This window comes from Peromyscus maniculatus, chromosome 3 (assembly GCF_049852395.1).
Source record: "Peromyscus maniculatus bairdii isolate BWxNUB_F1_BW_parent chromosome 3, HU_Pman_BW_mat_3.1, whole genome shotgun sequence".
Classification (NCBI taxonomy): Eukaryota; Metazoa; Chordata; class Mammalia; order Rodentia; family Cricetidae; genus Peromyscus; species Peromyscus maniculatus.
In genome coordinates, this window is record NC_134854.1 from 92,274,967 (window position 1) to 92,301,676 (window position 26,710).

The 26,710-nt window shown below is 41.3% G+C and overlaps 3 pseudogenes across 1 annotated transcript; 1 reads left to right on the top strand and 2 right to left on the bottom strand.

The window, feature by feature from the left end:
• Window positions 1-2,847: 2,847 nt before the first annotated feature.
• Window positions 2,848-3,515, bottom strand: LOC121826756 (immunoglobulin kappa variable 4-1 pseudogene; annotated as a pseudogene).
• A 4,758-nt stretch (window positions 3,516-8,273) lies between these two features.
• Window positions 8,274-9,011, bottom strand: LOC143272235 (immunoglobulin kappa variable 4-1 pseudogene; annotated as a pseudogene). The gene is made up of 2 exons (XR_013049654.1): window positions 8,947-9,011; window positions 8,274-8,743 (listed from the first exon to the last, which is right to left on the bottom strand). The product of XR_013049654.1 is annotated as an immunoglobulin kappa variable 4-1 pseudogene (transcript).
• Window positions 9,012-15,819: 6,808 nt separating this feature from the next.
• Window positions 15,820-17,243, top strand: LOC143272380 (cofilin-2 pseudogene; annotated as a pseudogene).
• The last annotated feature ends 9,467 nt before the right edge of the window (window positions 17,244-26,710 follow it).

Consider the following 26,710-nt stretch of genomic DNA (forward strand, 5'->3'; position numbering starts at 1 on the left):
GCTATGTTCATATCAGCATTGTTTGTAATAGCCAAAACTTGGAAACAACCTAGATGCCCTTCAACTGAAGAATGGATAAATAAATTGTGGCACATATACACAATGGAATACTACTCAGCAGAGAAAAACAATGACATCACACGGTTTGCAGGGAAATGGATGGATCTAGAAAAAATCATCCTAAGTGAGTAACCCAGACTCAGAAAGACAAATATAGTATGTATTCACTCATAGGAAGATGCTAGATGTGGAACAAGGATGACTGGACTGCTACTCACATCACCAGTGAGGCTACCTGGAAAACGGGACCCCAAAAAAAGACACGGAGAAATGGATGAGATCTACATGAACAGCCTGGTCATGAGTGGGAACAATGAAGGGCAACAGTCGAGTGAAAGAGAGTGGGAGATCCTAACTGGATCAAGAAAAGAGAGGTAGAACAAGGAATAGGAGACCATGGTAAATGAAGACCACATGAGAAGGTGAGAAGGGGAGGAAGCAGAGAGCTAGGGAGGCCCACGGAGATCCACAAAGATACCTCCGCAAAAGACTGCTGGCAATGGTCGCGAGACGGCAGGAACTGACCTACTCTGGTGATGGGATGGCCAGACACCCAGATAGTGGTGCCATATACCCCATCCAAGGACTGAGGAATCTGAAGGCAGACATCCACGGCTGGGCCCCTCGTGGAGCACTGGGAGTCTAATTAGTGAGAAAGAAGAGGGTTTATATGAGCGAGAATTGTTGAAGCCAAGGTTGGATAAAGCACCGGGACAAATAACCAACTGAATGGAAGCACAGGATCTATGAACCAAAGGCTGAGGGGCCCCCAACTGGATCAGGCCCCCTGAATGGGTGAGACAGTCATTTGGCTTGATCTGTTTGGGAGGCAGCTGTGCATTGGTGCCGGGTCCTGGGCTCGTTGCATGAGTTGGCTGTTTAAATCCTGGGACTTATGCAGGGACACTTGGCTTGGTCTGGGAGGGGGGAATGGACCTGCCTGGACTGAGTCTACCAGGTCAACCCCGGTCCTCGGGGGAGACCTTGATCTGGAGGAGGTGGGAATGGGGGGTGGGCTGGGGTGAGGGGTGGGCGAGAGGGGGAGAACAGGGGAATCTGTGGCTATTATGTTGAACTGAATGGTGTTGTAAAATAATAATAAAAAAAATAATAATAATTTAAAAAAAAAAGAATCCTGCCATAGGCCATGCATTTAGTAACTAATATTAAGACTCTTAATGACTATTTTATAAGCAAGTGAGTGACTGCAGATGGGAGAGCTTTGTTCTGACCATGGGCCAGGCTGGGTACAGGAAACCTAACTACAGTATCTTTTATTGTGATTCACCATTTTTATGAGTATGTTTTTGAAATCTTCACCCAACATTTTACCTATTTCAGATCTTTGAGTTGAATCCATATGGGAATTATCGTCCTTTGGAACATCATTTTTTATTTGTTTGTAAGGATCATGTGTTTCTGTGTTATGATTTGTATCTGTTGGTTTACACACATCTTTTGGTTTATTTGAGGCTTTTCTACATTTAGCAACCTACACTCAAGGTTCACTGCCAAGAATCACTCAGCTTTAAGGTATCTGGCACTCTCCAGAAATTTTATATACTCTGTAACACATTTGTTCCCTTCCATATCTCCAAAATAGGTACTCAATAAGTTTCTTATTCAGAATATGGACACAATTAGTTACCACACTGATATTACATGGAAGCACAAAATATTCCTTTCTGGAAACATTAAGCTTTATTAATTGATATAAAATGTAAAGACTGTAAGGTAGCATCTGCTGACACAGAATTATATCCAGCATTAGTGTGAAGGGAGCTTTCTCAGTTTTCACTGTTGGAAATCAGATATGGAGACTTTAGAGGGAGATGTGGCCTGAGAAATTAGGGCAAGAAATATCACATTTTCTCTCTTTTTTGAATCCTAAGTATATGGATTTGGGGTATGTAAAGTTCATGACTATATATATATATATATATGTGGATATGTGTGTATCTATGTATGTATATGTGTGGTGTTCATATATGTTTATGTATATGAAAGTGTAGGATGGGTGAGTGTGGGTGTGTCTGTATGTAAGACAGAGACAGAGAGTTAAAAGTAAAAGAAGCTGGGGAAGAAAAGACAGCAGGAAAGGGAAGGGGAAATGGGAAAGGTTAGTGCATACGGTGAAAGTACCTGATATACTAGAAAAACATAGCTTTCAAGAAAATTGTGTAGAATAACTTTACATCAATAAAAGATTTTAAGAAGCAGCATGATGGATCAGATGGCAAAGGCACTTGACACCAAGCCTGATGTCAAATCTGAGCTTGAACCTCAGAACCCAAATGATGAAGAGACAATCACGTCCAAGTATCCTCTGAGCTCTAGAAATATGCCATGTCACATGTACACCTAGAAACATGCACACTCACATATATATTAAATAAAATATAATAAAAGTTAAAAGAATTTATGGAAAGGAAAAGAAAAAAATAGAAATAGGCATCAGTGAGGAAGTAAGAAAGCACTCCAGATTCTAGAAAGAGCAGGAAATACTCTTTCCTCCAACAGAAATACAGTTTGCCATAATCATCACTTCAGCCCATAGACTCTTATGTTGGACACCAAATTCCAGAACTATAAAAAGATAAATCCCTCATAGTCAAGCAACAGAGTTTTTGCTAATGTGTTACAGAAGGAATTGCAAGATAATACTGCATTCTCCTTTGCATTGCCATATAAAGAATTTTCATATAACAAGACATAAGAGACATTAAAACCATTATATTTTGCTGGGCTTGGCAAACTTGTTCATCAGTGTTTCAGAGACACTGGCTCTCAGCCAAAAGGGGGAAGTGGAAGAGTGCAGCTCCAGGGCTGTGTGTGGTGCAGGCAGCTGGTGAGACTGTCAGAGGAGGTTTTTGTTGGAGGTTGAAGCACTGTGGGAGGATCACTGCGATACTGCTGACAGTAATAATCTGCCAGGTCTTCAGCCTGGACACTGCTGATGGTGAGAGTGTAATATGTCCCAGACCCACTGCCTGTGAAGCGATCAGGGACCCCAGTGTACCGAGTGGATGCTAAGTAGATCAGCAGTTTAGGAGCCTGTCCTGGTTTCTGCTGGTACCAGGCCAAGTAGTGATTGGAGCTGAAAATGAGACTATGACTGGACTTGCAGCTGATGGTGACCTTCTCTCCTGCTGACACAGCCAGGGAGGATGGAGACTGGGTCATCACAATATCTGCACAGGCTCCTGCAATCAGGAATATCAATGATCATGCATAATTAAAAAAAAACTACAGAATTCAATACAAATTAAATTTTTCATTTAATGTACTCATAATACTATATTGTCAGAGTATAATTGCATAAATATTATTACATCCTGACACACATAGTAAATTTTTTATACAAAAAGTGACTCTAAAAAGGTTATAATACTTTAAAATTTCTCACCAGACACCCATAACAGCAGGGACATGAGGGCCTGTATCTGTGACTCCATCTTGCTCCCACTGCTTGTCTGATGCACCTCTGTTCTCACTGAAAAGGCCTGGTTTATACATTCTGAGCAGCTGGTCTAGGCTGGAGGAGCCCATGCAAAGCAGTCAGCAAATACAAAGGCGGATGCCTGGGCAGTGTGTGTGACAGTGGCTGCTGTCAATCAACAGCCAACAATACCATAACAGACAGCATAAGAAATCACTGAAAGATATTGGCTCACAGCTCTCCAACAGAAATCTACTAGGATCTCAATAGATGCTTTGGTTAAAATCCAAGACATATTTAAATCAGATGACTTGTGCAGAAACATTAGGAGAGCTATCTCAGATTGACTGACCTAGGGAAATGATATGTTCAAAAAATTAAAACAACAAATTAGGAAACATACAGTAACGAAAATGTGCAATTAATGAAAGGAAGGATGGAATGAAGAAAAGAGGAAAGCCAAAAGCGAGAGAATTAATACTAATTATTTTCATTATCTCCCATCTCCAAAGCAATTTTTATAGTAAAGACAATGAACAGTGCCTCAGTTATTTGGGCTCCAGTTTCTGGGCCAAAACTTGAACAGAGATGCAAAAAGAAGACCCTGATTGCTTTGTAGAAATCATGAGGACATTAATTTAAACTGAAATCAAAGGAACTTTTATCTCAAAGCAAAGGTAAACCCTACAGAAACTAACACGTATCTTCCCTACAACTTCAGGAACAAGATGGCTCTAAATTGGAGGAAATGGACAGGGAATGAAATAAACAAGATTTCTTCAAGAAGTCATGGCTGTTTATTCCAGAAATGATTATTCTAGATTAATCTAGACATTAGCAGCATTGGAACTGGATTAAGATGGTCTTGCTGACACAGTGAATAGGAAAAAAAATCATTCCCAGAAGGGGGCACAGACATCTTAAATCAAGTAACAATTTTACAGACACCAATAAACCTCACCATCAGAGATCATTGCCATCCAAAGGAAAAAAGTGTTTGAGAGTAAGTGAAAATCAGTAATAATAACAGAAATCACAGAACCTGCTTGGATTTCAGTTTAGTGGACACAGAAAGTATATGTAAGAAGACAATTGTAAAGACAGTATTATATATAAAGCACAAAAGAAAACCAGAAGAGTAAATAAATAGATAGGTGGTAGATAGATAGATAGATAGATAGATAGATAGATAGATAGATAGATAGATAGATAGATAGATAGATAGAAAGATAGATAGATAATCCTCAAACTCTTCAAATATGGCATTTAAAATGTTTTAAGAACTTCAACTTTTCTGGACATTGAGATATGTCTGTTCCAGGTAGTACCAATCTACTTCAGATAAGATGATGCACATCAAAGAAACTCCATTTGAAGTTTGCTTCCTTTATGATAATCTGCTCTTCCCTGGATTGCTTGACAGTATGTCATAAAAAGTGGACATGCAGGACCCATAGGAAGGTGACCACTGAACTTTGCAAGGCAAGATAATCCTTCAGGTTTCTGCTTTGCAAAAGAAACTGCCAGACATTTTACATGACACAGGGAGAAGTGACAGATGAACTTTGCCAGAATGGGTGGAAGAGCCCTTAAAATTTCCTGAAATTCACTGAAAATTATGCCGGAGAGTCTAGGCATATAGGCTAAAGATAGATGTCCCAACATTACAGAGGAAACTTGAATGACTGTCCAGGCAGCCAAATGTCTCTGTAATTTCTAAAATGATGGAAGTTGCTTGCAATGTACTTCCTGTTTATTCAGGTAATATTATATCCTTCTGAGGTATTTGGTGTACTTGAAAACTAGATAGCTCTAATTTTTTTTTGGTTATGACCAAAGATAAATTATATATAAAACTTTAGACTCACAAATATAGGATAGATGATAAAATATTTTCTTTAATTTTGCCAAGTAAAAATAGATGAGATATTATAACTATAATTTTCTTGATAACTGTTTTATTATATACAATTTTACTATATTAAAATTAAAACCTTTTTTGATTAGGCAGAAAAGGGAAGTGCTGAAGGATGCCTTTCTGTATGCTGTGAATGTGTGTTGCTCTGATTGGTTGATAAATGAAGCTGCATTGGCCTATGGCAGGGCAGGATAAGATTAGGTGGTACATTCAAACTGAAGATGAGACAAAGAAGGGGGAAGGTGAGGGAGATGCTGGCCTGCCACCCAAAGAAAAACAAGATACCAGAAGACCAGTAACTCCATGACCATGTGGCAAAATATATATAGATTAATAGAAATGGGTTGAGTTAAGTTATAAGATCTAGCTAACAAAAAGCCTGAACCTTAGGTCATACAGTTTGTAAATAATATAAGCCTCTGTATGTTTACTTGGGACCAAGCAGCTGTGGGATGTGGGTGGGAGAGATTCATCCCAACTACAGGGCTGGGCTAGACCTGAGAAACTTCCAGCTACAGAGCCTCTGCAATGGGGCCCTTCTGTGAGATTGCAGAGAGCAAAATCTTGCTTTATCAACAGCCAGGGTTGGGAGGGGTGGGATTTCCATGGGAACCCCTTGGCCAAAAGCTCGATTGAATGCAACCTAGTCCTACCACTGGAAGCCTCACTTGGCTGCAAGTGATGGACATATCCCCCAATACAACAGTCCTCATTAGTCTCACCTCCATAGATTCCAGGAAGTTTCCACTGTAGTAGGTTTTCAACAATCCCAAAGTGGCCCCCAATCCCAGCTATGTCTCCCCACCATCTCTCCCTTCACCTCATCTCTGCCACAATTGACTCCCCTGCTCCTGTCCCCACTTGCCCATCTGCCCATAGAATTCACTCTATTTCCCACTACCAAAGAGATCCATGTACTCACCCTAGACCTCTACTTTTTAGCTACTTTCTTAGATTGTAGCTTGGTTATCATTTGTTTAGTGGCTAATGTCTACTTATATATGAACATATACCATATTAAATAGAATATGAACATGATTAGTTAGCATATTTTTACACAGGATCACAAAATAGTCTCCTCTAAAAACATTAAGCTTTATTAATTGATATTAAATATAAAGACTGGAAGGAAGCATCTGCTGACACAGAATTATATCCACCATTAGAATGGAGGGATATTTTTCAGTTTCCACAATTGGAAATTGGATACAGAGATTTCAGAGGGAGATGTGACCCCAGAAACAAGGGCAAGAATGATCACATTTTCCTGCCTTTGCAGATTTTAAATATATAAGGATCATGTGTGTATGTATGTGTATATAAGTTCATGTGTGTATATATGAATTGATTGCGTATATATGTGTATGTACGTTGATATGCATGTATCTATATATGTATATATATATATATATGATGCATATGTGCATATATGTTTATGTATATGTATGTGTTGGATGGGTGGGTGTGGGTGTGTATGAGAAATACAGATAAAAGAAGAAGAGAGACTAGGGAAGAAAAGGTAGCAGGAGAGAAAAGGAGAAACAGGGAAGGGTAGTACATATGATCAAAATATATGATATACTGGGAAAACATTGCTTTTAAGAAAATTGTATCCAATGAATTTATATCAATAAAATATTTTAAAGGGAAGAAAGATGGATCTGAAGACAAAGACACTTGCCACCAAGCTTGATGTCAAAACTGAGTTTGATCCTCAGAATCCAAATGACAAAGAGAAAAGTCTGCTGTAGGATATTAATTAAAGATGTGTTACATTTGTTTATGCTGTGGAGTATTTCTTTAATGACACAAAGATGTGGTGCATTCTTTTATGTTGCATTTGTTTGACTGTTTGACTCTGTAAAGCTATGTTACTTTGCCTGTCTAAAACACCTTGTTAGTCTAATAAAGACCTGAATGGCCAATAGTGAGGTAGGAGAAAAGATACGTGTTGCTGGCATGCAGAGAGAATAAATAGGAGAAGAAATCTGGGAGAAGATAGAGAAATAAGAGAGAGGGGGAGAGGAAGACTCCAGGGGCCAGCCACGCAGCTACACAACAAGCCATGGAGAAAGAAGTTTAAAGAAAAGGTATACAGAAACAGAGAAAGATAAAAGTCCAGAGGCAAAAGATAAACAGGATAATTAAGCTGGTTAGAAAGAAGCTAGGCTAAAGCTAGGCATTCATAAGCACAAATCAGCTTCCATGTATTCTTGTATTCTTTGGTCCCCCAAAGACCAAAGAATAAAAGATTAAAAAAAACCCACAAATCTAAATGTCCTCTGATTTCCACAGCTATGCCATGTCACATGTGCACCTAGAAACATGCACACACATACACACAGAGGTAATTTATTAATGAAGTGTAATAAAAGTTAAAAGAATTTAAGAAAAGGAAAAGAAAAAAAAAAGCCAGGTGATGGTGATGCACGCTTTTAATGCCAGCACTTGGGAGGCAGACCTTTGTGAGTCCAAGGACAGCCTGGTCTACAAATCGAGTTCCAGGAAAGGCGCAAAGCTACAAACAGAAATCCTGTCTTGAAAAACCAAAAAAAAAAAAATGGCACCAGTAAGGAAGCAGGAAGTAAGAAATCCAGAATCTAGAAAGAGCAGGAAACATTCTTTCCACAGCCTCCAACAGATATGCAATTTGCCATCATCATCATTATGACTTCATTCCATAAACTCTTAAGATGGACACCAAATTCCAGAACTATAAAAGATAAATCCTTCATAGTCAAGCAACAGAGTTTGGGGTAATAGGTTACAGAAAAAATAGAAAGATAATGCTGAGTTCTCCTGCTCATTTTTATTAAAGGTTTTTCATACCAAAAGACATAAGAGACATTAAAACCATTATATTTTGCTGGGCTCTGTAAACATTTTCATCAATATTTCAGGCACATTGGCTCTCAGCCTAAAGGGGGAAGTGGAAGTGTGCATGTCCAGGGCTATGTGTAGTGCAGGCAGCTGGTGAATCTCAGAGGAGGTTTTTGTTGGAGGCTGAAGCACTGTGGGAGGATTACTATAACCCTGCTGACAGTAGTAATCTGCCAGGTCTTCATCCTGGACACTGCTGATGGTGAGAGTGTAATCTGTCCCAGATCCACTGCCTGTGAAGCGATCAGGGACCCCAGTGTTCCGAGTGGATGCTAAGTAGATCAGCAGTTTAGGAAACTGCCCTGTTTTCTGCTGGTACCAGGCCAAGTAGTGACTGGAGCCTGAAGTGAGACTCTGACTGGACTTGCAGCTGATGGTGACCTTCTCTCCTGCTGACACAGCCAGGGAGGATGGAGACTGGGTCATCACAATATCTGCACAGGCTCCTGCAATATGGAAGAGCAAAGATCACGTATAACAAGAAAATACAGAACTCAATACATATGAAATTTGTCATTTAAAGTCCTTGTAGTGCCATATTGTCAGAGTATTATTGAATAATAAAACATTAAACCCTGGCTCACATTATAAATTTCTTATATTCAAAGAAGTGATTCTGAAAAGATGGTAATATTTTAAAATTTCTCACCAGACACCCAGAGCAGCAGGGACATGAGGACCTGGGTCCGTGAGTCCATCCTGCTCCCCCTGCTTGTCTGATGCAGCTCTGTTCTCACTGAAAAGGCCTGGTTTATACATTCTGAGCAGCTGGTCTAGGCTGGAGGATCTCATGCAAAGCAGTCAGCAAATACAAAGGCAGATGCCTGGGCAGTGTGTGTGAGAGAGGCTGCTGTCAATCAACAGCCAAAAATACCATAACAGAGAGCATAAGAAATCACTGAAAGATATTGGCTTGCAGCTCTCCAACAGAAATCTACTGGGATCTCTAATAGATGCTTTGGTTTAAATCTAAGACATATTTAATTCAGGTGACTTATGCAGAGACATTAGGAGAGCTATTGTAGATTGACAGTTCTAGGGAAATGATACATTCAAAAAATTACAACAACAAATTAGGAAACATACAGTAAAGAAAATGTGCAATTATTGAAAGGAAGGATGGAAGGAAGAAAAGAAGAAAGCCAAAATCGAGAGAATTAATGCTAATTATTTTCATTATCTCCCATCTCCGAAGCAATTCTTATAGTAAGGATAATGAACAGTGCCTCAGTTATTTGTGCTCCAGTTTCTGGGCCAATAATTGAACAGAGATGCAAAGAGAAGGCCCTGATCTCTTTGTAGAAATCCTGAGGACATTAATTTAAACACGAAATCCGAGGAACTTTTATCTCAAAGCAAAGGTAAACCCTACAGAAACTCAGGAAAAAAAGATAGATCTAAATTGGGGGGAATGGAAGGGGAATGAAAGACACAAGATTTCGCCCACCCCATCCCTCAAGCCGCGCAGCATGGACTCGGGTTCCCATTCATCATGGGCAACTGGGGAGCCAGGGGCCCGGGGTGTGAGCTGCGACAGTTCACTGCTCCAGGCTGTGCTTCAAGGTGGGCCCAGATGGCCAGGTTTGGTGGAGAGCTGGTTCTGTCAGCAGCCGGGCTTCTCCATGTCTGACAGCTTCCCTTTGCTCACCCAAAAGCAACCCAGGATCTGTGTTTGAGCAAATGAGGACTCCTACACAGAAAGAAGCCATTGCAGATGACAGTGTCCTAAATGAGATTAGCATTGCGGCTTCTAACTAGCAACTGCCATGTGGGCATACACTGAGTGCAAACTAATATCCATTACAGTCACCTGTAATGGTGATAGGTCAGATTCTCAGGCAAACATCTCCTGGACCAACAACATGCTAAACACATTACATAAAGGTACTAGAATGATGGTGTCATTCACTATTGTGTGTTTTTGCAGTGAGATATGCAAGGTCTCTGTGCCCTTCTCCAGAAGTGTCAGGAAAAACCTGCAACATCTGTCACCCCTGCTTAGTGTTCCTTTGAGTCAGAAATCATGCTTTGCTGGCATTTTGTTTCGAAAAAAGAAATGGAAAAATCTGACCCTCAGAGTCCTCAGTGAGGTGAGAGCCATAAGGACTCAGCAATGGTGTTGGGTGTCTTACATGGAGAAAAGGAATAAACATGGTTAGAAAAATATACAATCTAACTGGTTTCATAACAGGTACTTGACCAAAGCTAAATAGAAAGTAAGGAAAGCTAGTTCTGAGGCTCAACATCAATGAAAGGTAATTAAGAAGTAATTTGTAATGATTTGGATCAATTATGGGCCCTTACCTTCATGCTGTGGGCTGAAATAATGCTTTTTGGAACCGTTAATGCAACCAGAAGCAAAGGCTATGTCGATAATACTCACCTTTATTAAAGTTTTTGTTATCTTGCTCATGGTAGTTTCTTCCGTTTTTTTTTTCTGTTGTTGTTGTTTCATATTTTTTTATTATTATTTCATTTTATTTTACAGTACTATTCAGTTCTACATAACAGCCACAGGTTCCCTTGTTCTCCCCTTCCTGCCCCCCTCCCCTTCCCCCCAGCCCACCCTCCATTCCCACCTCCTCCACATCAAGGCCTCCCCCTAGGACTGAGATCGACCTGATAAACTCAGTCCAGACAGGTCCAGTCCCCTCCTCCCAGATTGAGCCAAGCGTCCCTGCATAAGTCCAAGGTTTCAAACAGATAATTCATGCAATGAACCCGGGACCTGGTACCACTGCCTAGATGCCTCCCAAACAGATCAAGCCAATCAACTGTCTCACCTATTCAGAGGGCCTGATCCAGTTTGGGGCCCCTCAGCCTTTGGTTCATAGTTCATGTGTTTCCATTCATTTGGTTATTTGTCCCTGTGCTTTATCCAACCTTGGTTTTAACAATTCTTGCTCATATAAACCTTCCTCTTTCTTGCTAATTAGACTCCCAGCGCTCCACCAGGGGCCTAGCTGTGGATGTCTGCATCCAGATTCCTCAGTCCTTGGATGGGGTTTCTGGCCCAACTATTAGGGTGTTTGGCCATCCAATCACCAGATTAGGTCAGTCCTGGCTGTCTCTCGGCCATTGCCAGCAGTCTTTTGTGGTAGTATCTTTGTGGATTTCTGTGGGCCTCTCTAGCACTTTGTTTCTTCCTTTTCTCATGTGGTCTTCATTTATCATGGTCTCCTAAAGAGAGCAGGATTTCCCAGCTGGATCTTGCGTTTTTTAAAAGGCGATGATTTACACAAAATGAATAGACATGACTGAGAGAGAGATTGTGGGAAAGGAGGGGGTCAGCGGGAGTGGTACGCAGGTGCCAAGTGTGTATTATGTGGTACTGTAAAAAATTAAAGTTGACTCAAACTGGTTATTAAGTTTTGAAGGTACTGCTTAAGTTTGGATGCTCTGGCAAGTGCTTCCCATTCACTTCCTTCCACCCTTCCAGGCACCTGCCAGGCTTCTTCCAGAACTATGTGAGAGTTTCTGGACATTGCCTGGCCTACGCATGAAATAAAATAAAGGAATAAGCACACCCTTGGATGTGTTTCTGACTGTTGTTCTGATATTTCCAAACCATCGATCCAAAGACCCAAATTCCAGTCTAGGCCAGAGAACAGCAGTGCCCTTTGTCCTGAGGATCCCAGCATCACGCATCGCTGAAGAAGAATCAAGACAAGTACGACAAACACATCTGACACTCTAATCTTGACTGTGCCACTGGGCTTCAAGAAATCACTCACGTGTTACCCCCCACCATTCTCCACTGAAAAAGAAAAGGAAAATGGATGATAGCCAATTAAAAGTGATGACAAGATATAGTCTATTAAAGATTAATAGTACTTACTATATTTAGCTTCTTACCAAAGTAAAAATATCTATCATCTGTAAAGAAATTAAAAATCACATAAAGATAAAAATAAAACCCCATCCCAAGAGATCCCTGCTATTAGCATTTTATGGCATACTTCTCTAAACTTTAATAAAATGTTTCAATGACAAAAAAAAGGACGCAAGATTTCTTCAGGAAGTCATGGCTGTAGACCAACACTGTTTATTCCAGAAATGCATATTCTAGAGTAATCTAGACATTAGTAGCATTGGAACTGGTTTAAGATGATCTTGCTGACACAGTGAATAGGAAAAAAACTTCCCAGAAGGGGACACAGTCATCTTAAATCAAGTAACAATTTTACAGACACCAATAGACCTCACCATCAGAGATCAATGCCATCCAAAGGAAAAAAAATGTTTGAGTATGAATAAAAAATCAGGAATAATAACAGAAATCACAGAACCTGCTTGGATTTCAGGTTAGTGGACACTGAAAGTATATATAAGAAGGCATTTGTAAACCCAGTATTATGTATAAAGTACAAAAAAAACAGAAGAATAAATAAATAAAAATAAATAAATGAATGAATGAATAAATAAATAAATAAATAAATAAATAAACAAATAGTAAGTAAGTAAGTAAATATCATGACAAGGAGTCAAGATTCACATTTAGAATCCCAGAACTGGGGAGATAGAAGAAGGAACATCATGAGTTTGAGGCCAGCCTGGGGTATATAGCAAGTTCTAAGCCAGTCTAATCTATGCATGGAGACAGTCTCCCCTAGACTTGTCCACAACCAGCCTCCAGCAATTCATTAAAACACTTCAGGTTTTTCTTCTCCCCCCCCCCCCCCGCTTCCAAAGGAGAATTACGTCTTGTTATCTTGTGATTCTTTATAACAGCCTGGGGTTGTAATCTTGGGGAGCGGCTTTTGATCTGTGACCTCCTTTCTCCTATGGGTCTAAACAGAGTTGATGATTTTACAGTTTGTCCAATCTCTTCCTTTTTGTTAAAATGCAGTGGCCTCTTCTTGGAACCTCCCATGAAGAACTAGAAGCTTCAAGGCTCTGTTCCATTAACTTTTCTGAATTGCATGTACTACCTCATTGATTTCTCAAACCAATTTTGGAATATATGGCTGTGTGTACTCTGTAGGTGTGTTTATGTGTTTTGTGTGAGCCTAGTTGTTCCCATGGCTGCTGGACACTCAGATTGAGGATAAGCCACAGTGTCTGATTTTCATGAGGCATTCAGGATCTTCAAGAAAAAAAACTTCCATTGGCACTTGAGTGTTAGATTTAATTTTAGGCACCAATGTCACTTTCAGCTGATATCCATCCAACGCAGTGGAGGCTGGAGGAAGCGCCCACCTGTCTGCAAGCTCAGTTTTTAAAGGGAAAAGTCACAAGGTTACATCATTTAGGGGTGCTAGTACAGGTACAATTCTGATTGGCTCGCTTCTAGGGACTTCTAGAAATTACTTCTAAGGGAGTGGTTGCCCGCCACCATTTCTCATTGGCTGCCCTCAGGTGGGGGCATTTCTGTGGTCAGTTACCCTGGAAACCAGGGAGAGGACATTCCATAGTCTGGCAGGCATTACCTCGTGACTATCTTGTGGCTCTGTACTTTTACACTTCCTGGTTTCTGGAATCTGAACTGACTGGTCTCAGTAACTTCTGGCCTGTTCCAGTAACTTATGGCCTGTAGCTAAAAGGAGCAGTCTTAGGCCTTTAGTTTTGGGGTGAGAGCATTTTGGTCTTATTTTGGTTCCACATTTCCCCCTTCTCATGTGCCTAATGGAACCCAATCATGGGTTTTGGACAGTTAGCTCCTAAGTATCCCTCTCTAATAATGGCCATGTATAGTTAGCCATCTTGTCTCTATGCCAGGGAGTTTTCTTTTGACCCAGCATTTCAGCCTTTTCTGAACAGGGAATATGGGTGATGTTCTCTTCTGGAACTGCTTTGAGCTGGCATTGGGGCGCCGATATCAAGGGGCCCCAAAAGGCTGAAAAGCTAGTCAAAGACTGGGCAAGGGGGCATTTGTCAGAAGCATGTAGCTGCCTGACCCCATAGGGACAGACAAGGAAGAACCATGTTAGCTGGGCTGGTCCACGTCAGCTTTTAGCAAGTCTGGAGTTCACAGTCGTCTGGAGCAGTGGAGTCAGCAACTGAAACCTGGAGGTGACTGCCAGCTGAGTAGAAATCTGTTGAGACAAATTTAAACTAGGAACAGAAGTTAAAATTTATGAACTTATTTGGAACCCTTAGGTCCATACCCTTAGTAATGGGAAAAGCAGTAGTCCCAAGACCAGGAGAGAGGAAAAATACCATCTTTAGGAATACTTATCTGGGGTCCTTTCAACCTCTGTGAAGTGGGTCTAGGTTTTTATGGCTCTTTTGATTCTTTGAGGCCTACTTACAAAATGACATAAAAGTTTTAGATACATTAGTATTACCAATCTGTAGACAAAGCAGGTAATGGGTATCTTGTAAAACAGCAGAAGTGGACTCATACCTTTGAGTCCCAACAAGTTACATTTAAATATGACATCTAAAACAAATCCAAAATATTGAGCTTGTGACTGAACAGTAAGTAGTCATTGCTCTACCAGCTCATCAGGACTCCTAAATGTTAAGCTCTGAACCATAGAATAGGAGAGTAATCTGAAACTTATCTCATTTTGGACTCATATCTGAACCTTTATGACTTACTTAAACTTTTATATCTTAGAACATTTTCCTAAAAGTGAGCTAACAAGCTAGCTATAGCCTTGCAGAAGGATCTGGTTGATGCTGCCATGCTGACAAAGTTAGAGCTAGCCTGGCCATCAGTACTGTCAGAGATCTGAGAAGGATAAACTATATGTGAGTGCAGACCAAGAAGCTTCCAATCCTATAAATTACAGGGACAAATCCCTACCCAGTTCTTCATAGCATTGGAGGCACCAGTCAGAACAGCATCAATCTTCTTCCGCCATCAGGTCCATAAGGCAGAGTATTTTTTTCTGTGGAATAGGGACATGGAAGACTGACCTTGATCAGGCAAAAGGGTGCAATCAATTCCAGTGTCCTACTGCTCATCCACAGTCTGGGCTGGGTCCTGGCGGCAGGCATTTCACTGGGGCATCTTGCCCTGTGGTCAGCGTTGTCATATTTCAGGCAGAGACGTTGTGGTGCCTCGTACATAATCTTCTTCGGAGACCTTGGGTCACTGCTAGGATCTGGAAGCCTGTCTGATATAGTAAGCTTTTAGATCAACATTTAAATGCCATATTCTGCAGATCTCTGAAGTATGAGGGCTGTCCAGGCATATCTGAATAGACAAAATTTGTTTCTAATTACTTGTTTCAAGCTCAACCCTAAAAACATATGCAAGAGACTGAGTAAATGAGTAAACTTACATCAGTACTTACCCTGACTACAATTAAAAAACTTGATTACTTATGACTAGTTATGTTCTCTAACAGTCTACAAAAGTAGCCTAAAAACAATGCTTTTAAGTTGAAGCTCTTCTAGCATCAAATACAGGTTCAGTAAAGAAATCAAAACAAAATATCATTATACAACATTCTTAAGCCTGAACGTACCTTGGGTAAGAAGAAACATTTTTTAAGCCATTGGTTTTTAACTATAAAAACTGTTCTTAAAAGACTGATATCTCTCGGCACTCTCGGCTGTTCCCCCGGCCCCTCCTTCTTCTTGTCCCAGTGCCACTGAGCCAGAGCCCCGAGCCGCCGCCACCGCCGCCGCAGCCTCAGCCGCGGGCACGATGGCATCTGGAGTTACAGTGAATGATGAGGTCATCAAAGTTTTTAATGATATGAAAGTAAGAAAATCTTCTACCCAAGAGGAAATCAAAAAGAGAAAGAAAGCAGTTCTCTTCTGTCTAAGCGATGACAAGAGACAAATAATTGTAGAGGAAGCCAAGCAGATCTTGGTGGGTGACATTGGTGAGACAGTAGAGGACCCCTACACGTCTTTTGTGAAGTTGCTACCTCTGAATGATTGCCGATATGCTTTGTACGATGCCACGTATGAAACAAAAGAGTCTAAGAAGGAAGACCTAGTATTTATATTCTAGGCTCCGGAAAGTGCACCGTTAAAAAGCAAGATGATTTATGCTAGCTCTAAAGATGCCATTAAAAAGAAATTTACAGGTATTAAACATGAGTGGCAGGTGAATGGCTTGGATGATATTAAGGACCGCTCAACACTGGGAGAGAAACTGGGAGGCAGTGTGATAGTTTCCCTGGAAGGAAAGCCGCTATAAAATAATAGCCAAGTGCCATCGCATCTTAAGGGGCTTCCATTTCTCCAGCTCAGTCCACTGGAACCGTAGTGGGTTTTGTTTTTTGTTTTGTTTTTTGTTTCTTCCCTTTCCACTGGGCCCTTTGAACACAATGAATGGATGGATTTAGAAGCCTGTCAGTGATTGCCATAAGACTGTTTAATACGGTTACTCTTCTGTAGACCCCAGGGAATGCCTTCCCCGTCTTATTTTAGCCAAAACAACTGGTTCCATGCCTTCCTCACAGTGACAATGGATGTGGTTGTCACTGTGACTAGCTTAGGTAGAGTGCTACAGAGGGTAAGCTAAGTGAATGCCTTGAAAGTATTATCCACTGGTCATATGGTCAACTTCTTTCAGTATTATTTATCGTTGCACTTGATTCAGTTCTCTGAGGCGCTGGAGCGTTTGCACACCTCACCTGCCTTGGCCAGCCTGTTTGGTGACATGGCAGCACAGATCTAACAGACTCCTTAGAAGCACTTTTTTTTAATGCGTTGAATTCCTTAAAAAGAATGCCAATTAAGTTTCATTACGTGTCATTGATTTATCCCAGTACCTCAGTGTTCATTCCTCTACCTGCATACTTTCTTGAAAGAAATAGCTGTGTGGATGTCTTTGCTTTCCCACTGAGTATACACTACTGAGTACATGTAGGAGTTTTATGTTTACCGTATGAGTCTTGAAACACTACAGACATTTTGAATATCAGTCATGATGGCAATTTCTGTATACAAGAGCCTTAAATGGAACATTGTTTTGAGATCAAATTCCCCACCCTCACAAAAGTGGCCACGTTGCAATAAAAATTGTGGCATATTACAGAACGTTGCCTTGTTTTCCTTGGAAATTTTGCAAATTGTCATGTGAAATTTTGGAATAAACAGTGATTAAGCTCTGCACTGGTATTTGAGATTTTCTTTTCTTTAATATTAACACTCATGTGTCTTTTTTTCCAGATTATTGAATTTCTTTGGTTTAAAAATATCTTAAGATCACTTATATACAATCATTAAAAGAGTGGTACTTATATAAATATGTTTATTTATTTCTTTATGTTATAATATGGAGATTAGATTTTTTTTGCACTTTGGCATACTCCAGTATCTTATTTGTTCTTTAGATAAATTAGGATATTAATTCACAGTTACATTACTAAATAATTTCTTTGTAGAAGTAGGATGTTTTTATTACTTGATCATGATGAAAATAATTTGTAAAATGTCATTCAGAGGTTCTGATGTTTAGGAATGTTCATTTCAGCTACGATTCCTTATTATCTTTTCCAAATTGAATTGAAAAAAAAAAATTGATGTAGCAGTCTTAAACATTAGTAACAGGATTTGGCTGTGGTCCAGAGTGTCTCCTTATAGAGAATTTGATCTGCTCAGTGTGCGCACTTTGCTATTAGCCAGAGCTATTTATGGCAAACACATGCTTTTGTATCTTGTCATAGTCATCCACAGATGGCAGAACTGGACTTGATTCCACCGGTATGCAAGACAGGCGTTCTAGTGAGCAGTCATTTGTGGCTCTGAACTTCAGTGCTTTTATCAGAATATAGAAAATAAAAATACCCTTTTTTAAAATGTGTGGAAGTAATTTGAGTGTAATTAGATTTTTTTTTCTACCTGTTTGAAAGTTTTTTTTCAGATGAGGACATTGAAACATAGCTGTTAAATGTCTAGGCTTCCATTTAAAACTATTCGAATGACTTGGGATCTTTTTAGCACTAAGCAATTTTATTTCAGCCTTCCAGCTGTCCCTGTGTGTTGTTCCAGACCTTCCCGTGGCTTTTTGGTAAGGCTGCTAATAAGCGAAGCATGAAAATGGTGATGTGTACTAAACAATGTGTTTAACTGATCTTTGCACCAAAGGACTTTTTCACCAAGTTATTTTGTTCTTCCAAAAATTAAGAAATTTCTAAAAAGTGAAAGAATGCCCTTTTGTTTTTATAGCTGGTTTCTCAATTTCCTTATATCCTTTTCTAGAATAATTTCAGAGATTAAGTACTGCTTTAAACTATGATACTTTGACCTTGTTAGATTGGCAAATATATTAACGCAATTAAGTTCATCTTTAAAGTGCACATATGTGCCTAGAGCCAAAAAATAATGATTTAATTAATGATCTTATGTTTAAAATAATTTGATATCTTATTTTACAATCATTTACAGTGAAACAATGTTCCAGTTAGCTTTAAAAGTATATGGTGCTAATTAGTAAAATATTGAAGGCAATATTTTACTGCTAGCTTGCAAAATTATAAGTGTTTTAAAAAATAAAATACATGAAAATAAAAAAAAAGACTGATATCTCTCAAATGTCTTCCACCACTGCAACTAGACTCTTTTTGGAACTCTAGTCCTGCCATACATTTGCAAACCTCAGCTGTTTCCTATGATTCCTTTATGTTGCAAAGTTTGGCTGCCAGAGCAAGGTATATTCCTGTGAATAAAAGCATTGATGTGCAGCTTTAATATTAATCAAATAAACATATGTTGCCATCTATTTAACTTCTCTAGAAACTTGCTGTTGAACACTTGGTAAAGACATAAGTATTAGGTGTTAACCCGAGTAGATCTTTATAACCTTAGTAAAAGATGGCTACCAGCCACATGGCTGCCCATGAGGTCACCAGCCAAGATGGAGGGAGCTGCGTGGTTGCTGTTTAAAGCTCGTTTTTCTAAACAATAATTACTTGTACACATACACACAGTTGGATCCAAGCTACACACATACATACATACAGTTAAAGCTTGCTTACATTTTCAAGTCACATACCTGTATACATACACACATAAGCAGTTTGCAGAATCATTAGACATTTTAAGATGAAAACCAATAAGAATTAACTTTCAAATTCAGTATTTGCAGGTATAAGAAACCATAACAAACAGTTTACATCACATCACCTCTGACCTTCTACAACCTTCCATGTACCCTCAGTCCGTTCCGTTGATCCCTCAGACATTTACTCCAGACAAATTCTGCTTTTTCTTTTCTTTTAAAACAGAAACTCTTACCAAAGTCTTTCTTGTGATTTCCCTCAGTACTCTAGAATATATTGTAAAGTTACAATATTTTAAACAAGAACAGAAATACATGCACATACCATAACAAGAACAACTCTCAATTTGCATCAGCACTGTACCACGACAAGAAACTGTTGGTGACATTCCATTCTTGGAGCCAGACCTTGATCAGGTTTTAGCCTCAGGGCAGGTCTTGGGAGCCCCACCCAACAGCGTGGAAGAGAACGGGGAAAGTGTGCACCATGGAGACAAAAGATTGCTGTTAACCTCAGACCCTCAAGTACACGAGAACGCCAGACTGAAAGTGACTCCATGCCCTGGCTGGGCCCACAGACCTGTAGGCCACTCCTCAGCTGTGACCCTGGAGGGGCAGTTAGTTCTCCACCAGCCCCCACACTGAGCTCCTTGAGGCTCCTGCTGGCTCCCGCCAGTTCCGCCCCATGTCCACACAGGAGCCCAGCCAGAACCTGCCCGCCATATCTGAGCCCCACAGTGCTCACAGCCCACTCTAGCACAAAGCTATGCCTAGTTCCCATGCAGCCAAGCATCTACTCCACAGCTTTTTGAGTGAGCTGGGGCCCAAATCCGCTGCATCTAGGCCCCGTGATGCTCACGGGCCGCCTAGCCCTCTCAGCGGCGCCCTGGGTCCCCGAAGTAGCAGCTGTGCAGCCGCAAGCTTTCTGCTGCCTGCTGCCTGTGCTCTGGTTAGAGATAGCAAGGAAGCAATGTTAGGTTAGTCTGTGCCAGTTCAACCACCGAAGGGGTCTCCATCCCTTCGGCTGGCAATCCGGCCCACAAGTCCCAATGCACACACAAGCTCAGGCATAAAACACTCACACATGTGGCCACAGTTCTCACACATTTATACATTTATGAAGGTATAACAAATAACACTGACGACCAAGATAGGCAGACAAAAAGGAAGAACAAGGGCCCTACAGATGGTCCAGGCAGACAAGAGTCCAGAGAGGGAGCCTCGATAATGCCAAAGACCTACAGATGGGACAGGGACAATTCAACAGAGTCTCCCGATCCCCAGATGGATCCAAACAGATGGACCCCTCTCGGGCGTCCTAACAGACGGACCCCTCTCAGGCGTCCTATGACGGGGGGACCTGTAAGGACCCCCGTGTCCTGATGAGGGGTTGGAACGTCTTCCAACTCCTCCAGGTCACCTTACAGGCGCGTCCGCCAAGGTGAGCCTGTCAGATTCAACTGCCGGCTTCGGATAAGAAAATGAAAGTAAAACAAAGACAAGAAAATGGAGCGCTCTTACCGATCGGTGCAGATGGACCTCCGGAGCTCTTAGGGGTCCCAGCGGGGGGTCTCTGGGGATCCCAGACGAGCCCCCAAATGTTGTGCCCAGATCGTGACCCCCAGAGAGACCACCAAAGACGAGCATGCCGGAATGCAAAAGCAAGGTTTAATTCTGGATATCCAAAAGCAATACAAGCCTAGGCAGGGACTTCGTCCAATACATCCAACGCAGTGGAGGCTGGAGGAAGCGCCCACCTGTCTGCAAGCTCAGTTTTTAAAGGGAAAAGTCACAAGGTTACATCATTTAGGGGTGCTAGTACAGGTACAATTCTGATTGGCTCGCTTCTAGGGACTTCTAGAAATTACTTCTAAGGGAGTGGTTGCCCGCCACCATTTCTCATTGGCTGCCCTCAGGTAGGGGCATTTCTGTGGTCAGTTACCCTGGAAACCAGGGAGAGGACATTCCATAGTCTGGCAGGCATTACCTCGTGACTATCTTGTGGCTCTGTACTTTTACACTTCCTGGTTTCTGTAATCTGAACTGACTGGTCTCAGTAACTTCTGGCCTGTTCCAGTAACTTATGGCCTGTAGCTAAAAGGAGCAGTCTTAGGCCTTTAGTTTTGGGGTGAGAGCATTTTGGTCTTATTTTGGTTCCACACTCTGTACGCTGTTGACTCCAGTGTGGGCCCTGTACTATTCCCGTCATTGAGTACTCTCTAGCAAGACCGTGGGGATATTAGGGTTTTAGGACACTGAATCTGAGTCCTTGATGGGGCTCCTGGCCGGCCTCCTAGGAATCTACTCTGTGATAATGAATGGAGACGTGTCATGGTAAGGCCAAATCAATCTGATTTTTGATAAACCGAGTCAACCGCTGAAAGGCCCAGGGACCAAAGGTCATGAGAAGGGGACGGAAAATAATCATGGGGGCCAGGAGGGTGGGGATCAGGGTAGAAAGCCAAGGGGATTCTTTAAAGCTTCTATATAGAAGGGCAAACCCTGCTCCTAAGAGCAAGAGCTGCATCTTACTACAGCCCCATAACGGATAATAAAGGAAAAATCCACAAGATTACAATTCCCATACAATTTCGTTTCACAAGATCATGGTCTGGATACAGAGTGATCACAGACAGGTAATTTGCGTCAACAGGTACATTTTTCCTGAAACCTCAAGGGGGGCAGGTATCAAGGCGGGAGTGGAGTTTACACAAAGGTCACAGTGGTCCTTCCTGGAACACCTGCAACTATCCCAGTCACAGTTGAGCACATCTCTTAGCAGAAATCTCTTTACATTGTTATATGGTTGCAGGGGAGATTGAACAATGGCTAAGGTCAGGTTGCTCTTAGAACTAGATATTTAGTTTCTCATTTCCTGGTGCCTGAAGTTTTCTCTTTTCCTGAGGCTTGGGGGTATAAGCCTGAAGGGCTAGGGTGTTTCATTCACCCATTTTCTTTTTGGCAAATTTTAATCTTAAAATTATGGCATTACATTTGGTACCTCATGGCCTATTTTAGTAACTCATGGCCTGTAATGGCCATGCATAGTTCATGTATAATTAGCCATCTGGTCTCTATGCCAGGGAGTTTTCTTTTGACCCAGCATTTCAGCCTTTTTTGAACAAGGAAAATGGGACGATGTATTTTCTTTCTGGAACTGCTTCAAGGTGGCATTGGGGCATCGTTATCAGGGCCCCTCCCACAAAAGGCTGAAAAGCTGGTCAAAGACTGGGCAGGGGGCATTTGTCAGTAGCATGTAGCTGCCTGACACCATAGTGACAGAGAAGAATCATGTTAGCTGGGCTGGTCCACGTTAGCCTTTAGCATGTCCGGAGTCCACAGTCGTCTGGAGTGGTGGAGTCAGCAACTGAAACTTGGAGGTGTCTGCCAGCCAAGTAGAAATCTGTTGAGACAGATTTAAACCAGGAACAGAGGTTAAAATTTATGAATTTATTTGGAACCCTTAGGTTTATACCCTTAGTAATGGGGAAAGCACTAATCCCAAGACCAGGAGAGAAGAAAAATACCATTTTTAGGAATACTTATCTGGGGTTCTTTCGACCTCTGTGGAGTGGGTCTATGTTTTTATGACTCTTTTGATCCTTTGAGGCCTTTTTGCAGAATGACATAAAAGTTTTAGATACGGCCGGGCGGTGGTGGCGCACGCCTTTAATCCCAGCACTCGGGAGGCAGAGGCAGGCGGATCTCTGTGAGTTCGAGGCCAGCCTGGGCTACCAAGTGAGTCCCAGGAAAGGCGCAAAGCTACCCAGAGAAACCCTGTCTTGAAAAACCAAAAAAAAAAAAAAAAAAGTTTTAGATACATTAGTATTACCAATCTGTACTGAAATCCATATTGTAGACAAAGCAGATAATGGGTATCTGTAAAACAGCAGAAGTAGACTTATACCTTTGAGTCACAACAAGAACTACAGATTTGGGAATTTTACTTCTGTCCAGAAAGCCAGGTATAAATTGGACATAGATTTTAAGCCTGGTGAAAAGCACTTTTAGGTTTACATTTAGACATATCTAGATCACATCTAAAACAAATGACTGAACAGTAAGTGGTCATTGCTCTATCAGCTCATCAGGACTCCTAAATGTTAAGCTCTGAACCATAGAACAGGAGAGTAATCTGAAACATATCTTATTTTAGACTCATAACCGAACCTTTATGATTTATTTAAATTTTTACATCTTAGAACATTTTTTTAAAAGTGAGCTTACAAGCTAGCTATGGCCTTGCAGAAAGATCTGGTTGATGCTGCCATGCTGACAAAGTTAGAGCTAGCCTAGCCATCAGTACTGTCAGAAATCTGAGAAGGATAAACTATATCTGAGTGCAGACCAAGAAGCTTCCAATCCTATAAATTACAGTGATCAATCCCTACCCAGGTCTCTATAGCGTTGGAGGTACCAGTCAGAACAACATCAATCTTCTACCACCATCAAGCCCATAAGGCAGAGTACCTTTTCTGTGGAATAGGGACACAGAAGACTGACATTGTCCTACTACTTGTCCACAGTCTGGGCTGGGTCCTGGAGGCAGGCGTTGCATTGGGGCATCTTGCCCTGTGGTCAGTGTCGTTCGCAATTCAGGTGGCATCTTCTTGTCATTCCATATCTTCTTTGGAGACCTTGGGAGTCATTGCTAGGAGCTGGGGAGCTGGGAGTCTCTGTTTCTGAAAGTAAGTTTTTAATCAAATAATTTAAATGTCATATCCATCAGATCATTGACAGGTTTGAGGACCGTTATCTATTAAATGTATCTGAGCCAAACAAATCTAGGCCTAATCTTGAAAATATCTCTAGGTTTGGTAATAATGACCAGGCTAATTTGTTCTCCTATAGATATATTAGTCAAATATACCTCTCAGTTTGTTTTTATTTAAATAGAACCATTTATGCTTTAAACTAGTATCTGGATAGCCAGATGACTAGTATTAACTTGTATCCCTTGACACAGAGGACATGCATGCAAACTCAGACATTCAAAACCAATCATACATGTGGCCACATTTTCATTCATACCTGCAGAGTAAACAGACATTTTTAAAACTATGACCCTTTGGAGTCTCCATGTAACAGCAGAATAGCAAGAGAAAGAAATCTGAAACATGTTTACTTAAACTTTAAAGTTAGACCTTAAAGTTTTATTATATTTTTTAAACCCTCATGACATGCTTAAACCTTTAAATTTTTATATCTTAAACTGCTTCCTCAAGTCAAAAATCATTTATTTAAACTTTTATTTTAACCAACAATAATTTGAAACCAATTTTCTTAAATGATGGCAAGTATTTGTAACACATTGAACTCAAATGACCAAAACCCATGTAAATTTTTATTTTTCCTGTGGAAACAAAAGTATAATTTTCCTAGTATCTTGAACTGGTGATTTAACATTTCTTTTTCAAGCAATATCAGTGTTATGCCCAGATCGAGTCCCCAAAGAAGCTACTGGAGACCTCAGGTACAGAATGCAAAAACAAGGTTTATACAAATGAAGTTTACAAGCCTCGGCAGGGGGGGCTCTTTCCAAACCTCTCACACACAGCAGGGAGGTTGGAAGGAGCACATGCCTTTCTTTGTGAAGCTAATACAGACCACATAATTTATCTCCCACCGCCCGTGTCCCTCTTTAGGTTCATATCAGTAGTTTTTCATGTTATCTTTATTTCTCATTTGTTTAGCAACCATGTTTAGGGGTTTTATGAGCTGTCTCTGGGGTTTGGGGAGTTTGGGATGTTTTATGACCACTTAGTCTCTGTCAGATGGTCATATATCCTAACTCTGTGTTTTCTTAAGTTTCTGTAGTTGATAAAGCCACCTGGAAAAAGGCGTCTAAGTTCTTATCTACATTTAAGAATCCTGGTTTTAACTTCTCTTTGTCTGTAGGGGATGAAGTGGGGTGGGGGGAAGGTTACTGAGGTTTCACAATCAGGACAGAGAAGGGTTAACAAGAGAAATTCCTGACTGGCAGAAGAGACCTTGAAGTTATCACAGTAAAGGAAGGGAGGGGGAGCAGTGGCCATAAAGTATGTCCTTGGCTGCCAGTGTTCCTGAAAAAAAGTTTTTGTTAACTCCTCTGACTAAAATCAGATTCTTTGTTCAGTGTTCACACAGTTTTGTCAGTTGCAGGCAGCCATTGTCCTGTCCAGAGCAGGACATGAGAATCTTAGCCCGCCTGTACCGAGAGTACGCACCCCCACCCTCGTGAGGGCAGCCAGCTGCCTGCAGTCCTGATAGCAAGAGAGCTAGGGAGGGAGGGAGGGAGGTGGCCCTCGCTGTGCCTCTCTCTCCTTCTCCCCAGGAAAATAAGGGAGGTGAGTAGCAGAATCAGATGACATTTACACAGACAATCCAAGTACCGGCACATCAGCACTGAGATGATGATGGCCTCACTCACAGCAAGCAAGCCCCTCGATTGTGGCTCGCACATCCTTCTGGTGGGCTAGGCAAAGGTCTAGTGGAGAAGAAGGGGACTGTCCCATAGCGTCTGTCACAGTCAAGTCAACAATGAGAACAGTTAACACACTACACACAAGACCAAGGGCACACGAAAGAAAAACTTTGCCCCAACGAGACAACCAACAAAGCTCCAAGAACAATGACAGCCTGATGTGCTCTGTGGAGAGTGACCCTCCAGGCTCAATCACACCAAAAACAATCCAGACTCGAGGATCTCTGTCCTTGATCAAACAGACATCAGGGGGCTTTCACATCCCTGTCAGTCAGACATGCACCTTTTTTCTTGGAAGAGAAACAGAGTGTAAAGTAACAATGACCACAATAAAACATACAAAAAAAATCCCCCACAAAATGGCTCTAACAATTTCCCGGAACAAAATACAAAGTGGCACTTCCTCCCGCCATGGGGAAAGGTACCCAAAGATGCTCCTCTCCTGAGCACTCCCTGGAGGAGACTCCTAAAATCAAATGGTCACCTCTGAGGTGGCCCCAAATGGCTCGGGACTATGGGGTCCCTTGCCCAAATCAGGGAATGAGACATCTCTCTTTCCCTCCCAGGATCACTGTCCTCACATGTCTGTCCCAGTGAGAGCCTACAAAGTACAAATCAGTCGACTGGCACAAAACTTAATGAGACAAGACAGAGACAGAGACAAGACAGAGAGCGCTCTTACCGGTAGATGTCAATAAACCTCTGGACCCTTGAGGGTCCCGGTGGGTCTTTTGGTCTTTTGTTCAATGTGATTTGTGACAACCTCACTCTTACTGTCTTCTGGGATGGACACATCGTTTAATAGGTCCTCAGCAAGTGCCATAAGATGTGACACCCTACTATCCTTTTCTGAATCCTTTAAAACATCTCTGATTACTCCATAGAAACTAAAGAATGCATCAGGGACATACTCTCCATCCTTAAGCAAGTTATTGATATCCTTTCCAACTTTATTCCATGTCAAAGGGTGGATGCCCGGGCCATTAATAACCAGCCAGGGACATTTTTCTTCCACGAAACAGAAAAACTTAATTAAATCTT